Genomic DNA, 13,538 nt, shown 5'->3' on the forward strand with positions numbered 1-13,538 from the left:
TACTTAATTAACATTGTTTTCTAAAGTATCCTGCATTCAAATATTGACATTGGATAATTTAGTTAAATTCTAAATGTAGAATCAACTATATTTTGGATTTCATTCAATAAGTCTTGTGTTGCCAAGGTTTTAAAATAGATTTTAGTTTACTTATTATGTTTTAGATTTCTACAGACATGTATCTTGCGTGCCAATTATGCTTTTCTTTTGGAGATGTTTGCTCTGTATGAGTTTAAGGAGTAGTAATATTTATTCTTGAATTCCTTACTGCTCTTCACACAGGGTTTTTCCTTTTCCATGAATAAGATGATCTTTTATTAAAAAAATTATTTTATTTATAATTTTTTATATTAACAAACCAAACATATTTTTTAGTTTTCTTTTTTAGAAAATAGAAAATAGTATATCATACCAAACGCATTTTCTATTTTCTAAAAACTAGATTAGAAAATAAAAAAATAGAAATAGAAAATGAAAAATAAAAAATAGAAAAAAAAATTTCAAACCAAATCCCCCCTTAAATTTGCTAAAAATTATGATTTTGTGATAAATTTTACAATAAAAACTTTAGTGGCAAAATTTATAAATTTGCAATGAAAATGATTTTCATTACAAATCAATGATGAAAATAATTTTCATCATAGATTTGTGATGAAAATAGATTTCATCGCTGATTGCTGATTTGTGACGAAAATATTTTCATTGTTAATTTGCTACGAAAATATTTTCATCACAAATTAATAATCAACCATGAAAATGATTTTGGTTGTTGATTTTGCGACGAAAATGATTTTCGTTGTTGATTTATGATGAAAATAATTTTTGTTGTTGATTTGTGATGAAAATATTTTTATCGCACATTTACAAGGAAAATCATTTTCGTAATTGATTTGCGATGAATTTTATAATAAAATATTTTCCATTGTAAATTTTGTGATAAATTTTAATTTTTTGGTTGCAAAACTTTACAATGACTTATTACTAGAGAAAAAGTATTTATTACAAAATTCGTCACAAAAAAATTTTACGATCAATTTTCATAGATTTTCGTCAAATTAAAAAACTTTTTTTGGATTGCATAAACTTGGGCCGATAATTAAGGCAAATAGCTGACTTTGCCTGGGCCGATAATTCTGAAAGAATACCAGACCAGACTCAAATGCCATTTAGCTATATTCAATCGACCCTCTTCTTAACGGTTTGGTAGCTCTACACATTTGTCTACTGAGCTTATAGATCCAAGTGGAACGAGGAGAAAAGGAGGGGTGAACCTTTCGGAGAGAAAATCACAGTTAATTATTGGATAAGAACACTTAAAACAAGAAAATTTGATCTATCAATTTAGTTTGGATAAAAATTAAAGCATCCTTTAAACTCTTGTTTTCACAAATTACCTTTATAAAATCTAGTAAAATAGATTGATGGACTGGTCAAGTCATTAAAAAAATATCTAGTAGACAAATTTTAATTTTATAAATTAATATATGCTCATGTTCATACACAATAGTTTTTATTTAAAGTTATACAAAAAATTTCTATGATTTAAAATTTTTTCCTTTACATCCTTTGTATATTCTTATAAGTTTTTTTCATGAAAAAATATATATCCAACATGATTTTTTTTCCCAAAAATTCTTTTTCTGATAGTTCTTTCATATAAAAGCCATTTAAGATATTTAATATCTCATAATAATAATAAGGATACTTGTTACTTCTTCGCAATTAGTTTATGATATAAAGGTTCCCTTTTTCTCTTAAGTGCAAATAGGAGTTGATAAGAATGCAAGCATAGGTAGTAAATATTCTAGTACAAATTTTGTGCACGAATACCAACTGAAGTAGCAGAAACTATTAAATCCTTTTATTCGTGCACGAATATCAAAAATAATCTTCTAAAGACTTGTTGATTCGAACAGAATTCTATAAAAATAAACATCCAAAACTCACTATCTTGGAAAAGGAACACCAAAAACATTTATAGATGAAAAAATAACTATTTTAAAAATCAATTAAACAATTATTTAAATAGTCTCAAAAATCCTAACTTTGCAAAAAAATGAAAATAACCTTTGAAAGATAGATAAAAGACTAAACTCCTTTGAAGCTTTTGAAAAGATTTTAAACGATATTTTTTAAATTTAAAATTGATTTGTTACGAGTTATATTCTATAATAAATGTAGATTTTTAATTTAATATTTTAAAAGTCTGGTGGTTCAATTTGAATTAAAAATTATAACCTCTTAAAATTCTACTGTTCAGCATCACTATCACTAATTATTTCAATATTATTAGCAATTTCAGGGAGGTACAATTGGCACATGCAAATCAATCAAGGGGAAATTGGACTGAAGGGAAAGCCTGCTGGTGAAGAAGAAGATGCATGGTTCATGGTTCATGGTTCATGGTTCAACACTTGTAAATTTCCACCTTCAACGTGGACTTGCAACTTTCCACCTTCATAATATATAAGCATGAGGAAAATAATTAGCCCCAATGAATTGTAGATGAGAAGTAATTATTCGACTTCCAATTTAAATTTACCATTCATAATAATAAAGTTTAAAAGTGATAAATTAGAATATACAAATGAAAAATATTAATAATTTTTATAACATAATTTTAATTTTTTAAAAATAACTTAATTATTCCTATACCCCCTTCACATTAATTATAGCGATGGCACATGGACTAATGACCAGAACATGGACTTGGAGAGCGATTGGCATTGACTCCACGTCCACCCTCTCTCCTCCACATGATGAGACTAGTTAACGGGGCGTTGCAGGAGTGGGTAAGCATTAATTACAATGCGTAGAGAGACAATGCGCGGACTGACCTCTTCTTCTTATACAGCAGCCAGCCAGCCAGCCTCCCAGCAAAGAAAGTTCAAATGATGATGTTAAAGCAAAACCTAGCTAGCTAGCTAGCTACTTGACGACATCTCTCATAGACATACATATATCGTCTTATCCGTCAACTTATGAGCAATTAGGAGTTGATGCAGTCATGCAGCAGCTCTATCTATAACTCATGCAACCTTCAATCAGTGAGGTATGTTACTTCTGTTTTGTCTTCCTCTTCCTTTTGCTAGGTCGATGATTGTTTACTTCTCGTCTATATACATGCTCAGTTCAATCTGGTATGCATAAACTTGGGCATGGACTGATAATTAAACTCCTTTTTCTTTTAATTCTGTAAAAATACCAGAGCAGACTCAAATACCATTTAGCTAGCTAGTCTATCGACCCTCTTCTTCTTCACGGTTTGGTAGCTCTACACATTTGTCTACTGAGCTTATAGATCAGAGTGGAAAGAGGAGAAAAGGAGGGTGAAACTTTGGGAAAGAAAATAATAACAGTTATTGGATAGGAACAAATAAAACAGGAAATTTTGATCTATCATCAATTCAGTTTGGATAAAAATTAAAGGATCCTTTAATTTTTTTTTCCCCACAAATTACCTTTAGAAAATCTAGCTAGTATAAAATAGATTGCTGGACTGGCCAAGTCATTAAAAAAAAATCTAGTTGAAAATTTTTAATTTTATAAATTAATATATGCTCATGTTCATACGTCTATATATAGTTTTTATTTAAAGTTATACAAAAAATAATTTATAAAATAGAATAATCCAACTAGGGAATCTCACCAAGTAAAGAAAAATATTTAAATTTATAAAATAAAATAATCAGGTCCATAAAAATATAAATTTAAATTTATAAAAAATTATGATTTTATTTAATAAAAAAATCAAAGAAAGGAGGTTAGAAAAAACTTGGACTTTTAAGATTTTATTTTCAAATTTATTAGAGAATTGGAGATAACCACTACATCAATTTGCATTCTCAATCAATCATTTATGTAGTCAATAAAATTTGTTTGACTTAGAAATTTTCCTGTACATCCTTTTCAAATATTTTATGAATTATTATCAATTAAATTCAATTATTGGATGAGACCAAATAAAATAGAAAATTTTAATTTGTCAATTGGGTTTTGGTAAAAATCAAAAGATGCCCTTATTTTTTTTAAATAAGAAAAAGAGATGTAGACGTTTGGGTAAAAAAATAAATTTTTTAACAAATATAATTCATAAAAATCATTATTTAAAATTTTTAAAATCATATTCATAAAAGCATAAATTTTATTTAAATTTATAAAAGTATATTTTTAAAAAAATATTTAATAATATAAAAAATATCACATCCATAAATTCATAAGAAAATTATTTATAATTTTATAAAATATTTAACACAATAAAGAAATAATTGCAACCAATAAAAGTAAAAATAATTTAAATTTATAGAAAATAATTTGACAATCTCCATTGATCAGATTTTGAATTTATAAAATAAAATTAATCATATCCTTAAATAAATTTAAATTTCATAAAATAATTTATAATTTTATAAAATGAAAGGAAACTCAAAATCAACCGGATTAGGAGTGATCACGGTGGAGAGTTTGAAAATTCAAGCTTCTCCAAATTTTATTTAGAAAATGGTTACAAACATGAATTTTCATGTGCTAGGACCTGCCGCTAGGTTTTTGCTCGGGGGAGACGAGGGCTCGCAGAGACGAGGGCTCGCGGAGGTTTTCGCTTGGGGAAGACGAGGCCTCGCGGAGAATAGATACGAAGAAGGATGGCGGAAATGAGCCTGGTTCGGGAGTTTTAGGGCAGTAATTTGATGCATGTATAAAGGATATTTTAGGGATAAATTTATTATTAACTCCGGAATTGAGAAAAACCTTACCCTGCTAAGGTTATCAGATTCCGGGTTTATAACTCATTTTGCTGATGTGGCATGACGTGGCAGTAATGCTGTATTACTTAGGAATCCTTGATACCCTGAACCAAACAAGATTATCATTGATAACCTTGGACAGATAACCAAGGTTATCAAAGATAACCCTCAACCAAACACCCCCTAAGTGTTAGCCATACTCTATAATATTATAATATGGTACAATATGTCTCAACTTAAAACATAATTAATAAAGATAAAACTTACTTATAATATTATTAAAATATTTGAAATTAAGTGACTTGAATTAACTATTGTAACTCTTAAAAAAAAATAATTTGAGAGTCTAACTCAACTCAATTCTTATTGGTATAAAATATGTTTGATTACAACTATAATATTTTTTAAAAAAAATTATTTTACATTTTGATAATTAAAAAATAATTTTTTTATTCATCTATCATATAAATTCAAAGCCAATTTATACATATTAAAAAATAATTTTTTTAAATATTTATATCTAATAGAATTTAATACTCCTCTTAGTTACATTGGTCTGCAGTGGCAATTCTTAATTTTATTTGGTATTATCTTTTTAAATACTTCTTTAAAAAAATTTGAAAAATGAAGGACGTTAATTAGCAGACAAACAAAAAAAAGTCAATATCAATTTTCTTTCCTTCGTAAATTCTAATTATTAAAATTAGACCAATAATTAATGGAATTCTTTATCGTTGAATTTAATGGATTTTTCATTGATTTATATGATTATAAAAGCTATTTTTTTACATTTTCCATTTGTATAAAATAAAATTGGACAAATGAAATATTTGTTCATTTTAAATAGCTAGAAAGCAATTAATTCATTAATACAATTACACTATTAGGATCCTCCGCGCCGTTCTCCTCCTCTCTTCGCTGTCGCTCATCGCCGCCCAACAGTCGCACAAGATTTGCAGCGCCTCCAGTAACTTCACCGCTGTTGCTGTTGCTGTTGCTAATGCTGTTGAAGTCGCCTCTGGACACATCACCAGCCACGCACCACCAGAGTTGACAGTGCGAGGAGGAGGAAGAAGACGGTAATCTCCACGACCCTGCAAGCACCAAGCCGGTGGTCGTTATCTTCCTTGTCATAGATCAGAGCTTGGTGGAAGGGGTTTTCATCCGGTTGTCATCGGCCACCGGAGCATTCTCCGTTGTCGAAAATTATTTCGAGCGATCGGGAAGCCAGGAGTCGCTGCTAGTTCGTTACTAATCATTCTTGGTTGACTGATGATCATCTACAATCTTCTCAGAAACTTACAAAGTTTTTGGAGATTGTTTCATCAACGTCGGAAAGGTTCTGTTATTTGCTCTTTTATTGGTGGTCAAAGGTTGACCATCAAAAACTTCACCGGTAATACGATTATCGATGATAGTTAGAAAACTCAAAAAATGACCGTGATAAATGTTGTTGCGTGTTTTCGAAATTAGAATTTTTCTCTCGAATCGATCGTTATCGATCATCGGCTAGTATCGAAGATGATGATGTGACTCGTAGCTTGAGAAGCCGTCCAGACGAGAATTTGGTGTGGATTACCAATAATGGCAGAACTTCGACAAGGACCGCTCGATTGATGTCAATCTCGATCTTGCTGAGTGTCATATGCTAGGTACGCGTAGAATTGTTATTATTCTATAAAATTTTTAATTTTTAATTATATCATGTACTTGTTTTATCCGATATGCATGTGTTGCATGTGAAATAATAATTAGTTTTAATTATTATAATTTCTTTTGTTGTGCATATTTGTGAAACGTGTAAACACACGCAACACACCAGGACAATCCCAACACTTCCTCTATCTCCGAAATTGAGTGCCTCTCAATTTTTAAGTTTTTTGGTTCTTAAGCCTACGAGTCTCTCTCCTTATGCTCGTCTTCACTTTACATTATGATTGGATCTTCAAGAAACTTTATTAACTTCATCCACAATCCCTTAGCATCTTGATAGTTAACTTCATCTTCAAGAAAATTTTGATTACCTTGTCGTTTGTCTTGGGTTTTTAAACTTGCTCCTTAATCCATTTGCTCCTCCAAAGAAGTCTTTCTTCTGTATCTTTAAGAGCTTCAAATCCTTCCATTAGAGCAAACCATTGCTCTATATCCATCTTTAAGAAATACTCTATTTTTTTTATTTCCAATGATCAAAACCTCTTAATCCAAATGGTGGAGGTACTCGGATGTCATATCTGAATCCATCCCAGTGATCCATTCCAAAATCTGAGCTCCTTTTAGTATCGACTTCTGGCGGTCAATCAGATAACTTGTTGATATCGAAGAGCTCAAACTCACACATTCTTCTTTTTCTTCTAGCTTTGTGCTCCTTCCGGCAATTAGTCCGATGAGGAACAACCTGGCTCTGATATTATTTGTTAGAACCTTGTGAGCTAGAGGGGGTGAATAACTCTAATTGCTTCTCATCTTGATTGTAGCTCATTGTTTGAATACACAATGAAAATCTTAACTCAAACTTGTGTCCACATGCAAAACTCTGAGATGTACTTCGTATCCGCCTCTTAAGCGACTAATCCAAGGCATACTCTTGGTAATCTCCATCCATGGTTGTCAAAATCGCGAGTCAACTCGGCGAGTTTACGAGTTTACGAACTATGATTTCAATTTCGTGTTGAATCAGCTTAAAATCGGCCTCCTCTTGTAAACTCGTAAACTCGTGGGTCAACTCGGTAAACTCGGTAAACTCGCGAGTCAACTCGGTCAAACTCGGTAAACTCGGTAAACAAAGGAAATCTTTGTTTGATGTCTTTCTTTTATCAAATTTGGACAATGGAAGCTTATTTGGTGTATCTATTGGACTATTTTTGTATGAAATTTTAAATTTGTCATTTTGTAACTTGATGTCGAAACATAAATTTTGAAAATTTAGTATCTTTTCATGTTAAAATTTCATGTTTAATCTTTTTTTATATGTGAAAACATGTTGTTGATAACTATGTTTATGCTTTTTTATTAGATATGTGAAATAGTGATTGTTCTTATGAAGTTATGATCAAATATATATTATTTGACATTTTATAACTCTTTTTTGGATTATCTGTAAACTCATACGAGTTTACGATACGAGTTTACGATACGAGTTTACGATACGAGTTTGTGCACCCCTAACCGAGTCGACACTAGAATCGCGAGTTTGACAACCTTGTCTCCATCTACTATGAACTTCTCCTTTTCGAATATCTTCTGAAGGTGAAGAAACCTCTTATAAGTTGTTCTTACAACAAACACAATAAAAAAATAAATATAAATGCAACTACAATCAAAGTAAACTACCTTATATGAATCTTATTTTGAGTGCTTTCTTGTTGCTTGGAATTACTTCTTATTGGTCTAGAAATGCATCGACATTTCATCCTCAAACCTCCAAGAACCAATATAAAAAATCTTCTCGAAACTCTTCTTTTAAAACCTTTTGGTCGAGGCTGATTTTCACTTATCAGTCTACTAATATTCTTACTTATCAATCGATTGATATATCTCTGGCACTATTCTTGTCATTGAATGCCCACTAAACCTTTTGAAATCTTATTTTATTTTATAGATTTTTCAAATATCAGTCAAATCAATTTGTGAATCAGTCGGCTAATTAGGCTGATCGAGCGACCAATCGAATCAATTATCTTTTGTTTGCTTCTAAAATAACACCAATCGACTGATAATCCTCATTAATTGAATCGATTCTCTTCTGTTTGCTTCTAAAATAATAGCAATCGATTGATAACATTGATCAGTCGAATCAATTCTCTTTTATTTGCTTCTGAAACAATACCAATCGAATTGATTCGCTTTTGTTAGTTTCTGATCAAAATCAATCGACTAATATATATAATCAGTCAATTAATATTGAGTAAAAATATAGATCTCTGAACGAGCTCTGTTTCACATCTTAGATCACCTCATTCTAATATTCGAGTTAAAATTTATGTCATTCAGAAGTTTGCTATGTCGAGATTTTCTCGTTACCTAACATCCGATCAACTTTGACCTACCGAAACTTTCTCGTTGCCTAGCATCCGGTCAACCTTAACCTATTGAGACTTCATAATTGTCTAGCATCTCATCAACCTTGACCTGTTAGGACTTCATCATTGTTTGACATCTGATCAACCTTGACCTATCGGGGCTTCATGTCTCATGCCAACTCTTTGTTGGATTTCCAACCACCAAGTGTTCGATCAACCGTGATCCACTTAAATTTTTCTCTTGCCAACTACCTATTAGACTTTCGATCACCAAGTATCAGGCCAATCATGACCCACTTGGACTTTCTATCTCGTGTCAACTCCATGTTGAACTTTTGACCACCAAGTATTCGATTGATCGTAATCCACTTGAACTTTTTATATCTCATCAAGTATTCAATCAACTCTAACCTATTTGACTTTTCGCTCAACTAACTTAACATATTAATCAATAGTCAAATATCCGGTCAAACTTAACTTACTTGACATCTCAACCAACTAATATATTGATTAAACATAGAAACTCCAATTCAAATCAACTCAAGCTTGATCAACTTGGTCAACTTTGACCAGAGGTCGATTGTACCAACATATATTAACAGGTGTTCCATCTTGCAAATAAGGCATATCTTTTCTTGGTAAAATTTTGGAAACGATTCCTTTATTCCCATGTCTTCCGGCTACTTTATCATCTACTTGATTTCACGTTTATGTTCCAAAATCAAAATAGCAATCAGGTAAAAATAAAGGGTTATTATCCTCTTGTAATTATAATGGAGATAAACCATTTTTGATAGAAAAAGGGGAGTAAAAAACTTATTAATTGGACTCCTTCTTTCCCTTACAGGTTTTCTAGGCAACGGTGAAATCTCGGTAGGTCCAGATTAATTGGATGATAGACAACAAAAAATCTTGGCAGGTCAAAATTAACTGAATGTTGGGCCAAAGAAATTCTAATAGGTTGAGATAAATTAGATATTAGATAAGGTGAGAATTTAACCTTGGTAAGACTAAAACAAAGATATGAATTGATTGCTAGGGAGTAACAATCAACTAATGAACCCATAACCCCCGAATTGATGGAGTTTTAAGGAGATTTATTGCACATCACTCGACTGCTAGGTTTGAGCAATTGTCTAATAGAACTATTATAGTAAACAGATTATTTAAAACTCAACTGATTGACATTAATCAATTGATAAATAATAATAATTAATTATCGACACTGTTATAATGAACAGAAAATTTCTGAATCAAATTGATACTATTTCAATGAACAGAAATCTTGACACATTTCTAGGCATGTATATATTTATGCGAACAAGCTCACACTTTAGACTAGTCCAACTTATGACAAAATAATGTAATTTCTCATTCATTAATTGTCAGATCCTCTAAACGTTGGAGGATTATGTTGGCAGGCACGATACAAGATCGTTTGTGGAATTGCTTGAGGCCTTCGGTACTTGCACGAAGAATTCCAACTCAAAATCGTGCACCGTGATTTAAAGGCTAGCGGTATTCTATTATATGCCAACATGAACCCTAAGATCTCAGACTTTGGGTTACCCAAACTCTTCGATACATTGACAAGAGCCAAAGCACTACTACTCAAGTCGTAGGAACCTTGTGAGCCACATTCTTTCCTTCCCAAGACAAAAAAAATTGTTAGAAATATGAATGGAAACAATGAAATAGAAGGATGGAGAAGACCCTCATATGGATGAGTTTAGTCCCACATTGATAGTTAAGGGGCAACTTGGTTAGTTTATATTGTATCACAAGCATTGATGTTGTGAACAAATGCAAGGGGAGAGACTCTCTCTAACGTGTGGGTGTGTAGAGGGGGTGCAAATCCAAGGTCCGGATTGCCTTGCTTGCAAGGTAACTTGTGTGTGAGTGCGACTTGCGCACGTCAAATGTCGGACTGGTCAGAGCAGAATTTGCCCAAGCGGATCAACTAACATTTTGCATCCCGTTCCATTTTGGTAACGGACGAGTTAATGACTTGACGTTGAAACGGCCGAGTATTATTACTGACGTTTCAAATAAGGCCATTAATCCATTAATCTCCAATTAATGGGAGATATGCTGCGAGGTTATAAATGAGGAAGCGATGGGAGACCACAGATATAGTATTCTCGATCCCTCGCTTCTCTTTCCTCTGCTTCCCCCTATGATAGCCTACGGGTGTAATCAGTTCACCGGGAACGATCTGTGCTTGATCGTTTCTCCGATTCTGTTATTGTATCCTGGGAAATAGACGTCCATCTTTATCTCTAAGCACCGCCGGAGGGGACGAATCTGTTTTAAGGAAACTACGTTGAACGCAGGCCTCGACCACTCGGCAGTCGGCACTCGGTGTCTCGGCAGTCGCCACTTGGCTCTCGACCTCTCGGCACTCAGTATCTCGGCAGTCGCCACTCGGCTCTCGGCCTCTCGGCACTCGGCGTCTTGGTAGTCGCCACTCGGCTCTCGGCCTCTTGGCACTCGGTGTCTCGGCAGTCGCCACTCGCCTCTCGGCCTCTCGGCCTCTCGGCACTCGGTGTCTCGACAATCGCCACTCGGCTCTCGGCCACTCGGCTCGGCAACTCGGAGACTCATCTCGGCAGTCGGGCACTCGGCTCGACAACTCGGCTCTCAGCTCAGCAGTCATCTCTCGGCTTGGCACTCGGCAGTCGACCACTCGGCACTCGGCACTCGGCTTGGCAACCGGCCACTCGGCTCGACAGTCGGCGACTCGGCCACACTGCTCTCTCCGACAAAAATTGACTAACTATCTTAAAACAGACACGTCTCTGTTGCGATGGCAGCGGACCAAGTTGAGATGACGGTAGCAGAGCCTACTACTCAACAGGTGCAGATAACGACTCCTACCGTACCGATTGGGTCAGTCCCAATCAATCATGCCGAGAAGCCAGAGAAATTCATAGGAATGAATTTCAAGAGGTGGCAGCAGAAAATGCTTTTCTACTTGACCACTCTTAATCTGGCTAGGTTCTTGACTGAAGAACCACCCAAGGTACCTGAGGGTACTTTGGATGCCCAAACCTTCAATGCTGTGGAGGCTTGGAAGCACTTGGAGTTTCTTTGCAGAAACTATATCCTTAACTGTTTGACAGATTCATTATATAATGTATACTGCACAAAGAAGTCGGCTAAGGAATTATAGGACTCCTTATACCTGAAATACAGAACAGAGGATGCGGGGGCCAAGAAATTTATTGTTGGCCGGTTCTTGGACTTCAAAATGGTGGACTCAAAGACGGTGATCAGCCAAGTCCAAGAGCTTCAGGTGATCCTGTACAAGATTCACTCAGAAGGCATGATGCTGAGTGAGACCTTTCAGGTGGCAGCGATCATAGAGAAGCTCCCTCCCGGCTAGAAGGACTTCAAGAATTATTTGAAGCACAAAAGAAAGGAGATGAATATCGAGGAGCTCATCGTCCGACTCTAGATTGAGGAAGACAATAGGAGCTCAGACAAACGATCATTCTCTCAAGCTACTGTAAAAGCCAACGTGATCGAGCACGGTCAAAACTCGAAATGGAAGAATTCTAAGTCTTCCAAAATTGGACCCAGAGGAGGCGTATCTAAGAAGTTCTCTAGAAAATGCTTCAACTGTGACCGAATCGGTCACAAATCTTCTGAGTGCAGAAAGCCAAAGAAGAAGCAAGAAGCTAATATGAGCGAGGGGCCGGATATGGATCTTTGCGCCGTCATTTCTGAAGTGAACCTCATCGGTTCGAACCCGCGGTAGTGGTGGATTGATACAGGAGCCACCAAACATGTGTGCTTCAACAAGGAGCTTCTCCACAACTTTGAAGAAGTTAAAGATGGAGATAAGCTGTATATGGGGAATTCAGCAACCTCGGAGATCAATGGTCATGGAAAAGTGGTGCTGAAGATGACTTCGAGCAAAGATTTAACTCTGAACAATGTGTTGTATGTTCCGGAGATTCGGAAGAATCTGGTGTCCGGATCACTTTTAAGCAAGCATGGCTTTCGCATTATATTTGAGTCGGACAGGGTAGTGTTGTCCAAGAATAGAATGTTTGTAGGAAAGGGGTATGAAAATGATGGGCTTTTTAAGTTCAGTGTAATATGAAAGTTCTTCCTCTTATATGCTTGAGTCATCTGTGTTGTGGCATAGTAGACTAGGTCATGTTAATTACAATTCGATACAAAAATTAATTAACATGCAAAACATTCCGACATTCCTACTTGATCCGAAACAAAAGTGTAAGACTTGCGTTGAAAGTGAAGATGACAAGGTCATCTTTTCAACATGTTGAAAGAAACACAGAACCACTCGGCTTAATCCATACAGACGTGTGCGACCTAAAAGGGGTTCCCACACGTGGTGGAAATAAATATTTTATTACTTTTATAGATGATAACACAAAATTCTGTTATGTGTATCTTCTAAAAAGTAAGGATGAGGCTATAGAGAAATTTATTCTCTATAAAACTGAGGTTGAAAATCATCTTAATAAGAAGATTAAGGTGGTTCGAAGTGATCGAGGAGGTGAATATGTTTCACCATTCGCTGAGTTTTGTACTGAACATGGAATTATGCACGAAACAACGGCTCCATATACTCCTCAGCAAAATGGTGTTGCTAAGAGGAAAAATCGTACTTTAAAAAAGATGATGAATGTTCTTTTATTAAGCTCTGGGCTACCAGAAAATATATGGGGAGTTGCTGTGCTAACAGCGAATTACCTATTAAATAAGGTACCCCGAAAAATATAGACAAGAGCCCTTATGAGTT

The sequence above is a fragment of the Curcuma longa genome, chromosome 2, assembly GCF_044706935.1.
Source record: "Curcuma longa cultivar G26 ecotype Majalengka, Jawa Barat chromosome 2, ITB_CL_G26_1.1, whole genome shotgun sequence".
NCBI classification, from domain to species: Eukaryota; Viridiplantae; Streptophyta; class Magnoliopsida; order Zingiberales; family Zingiberaceae; genus Curcuma; species Curcuma longa.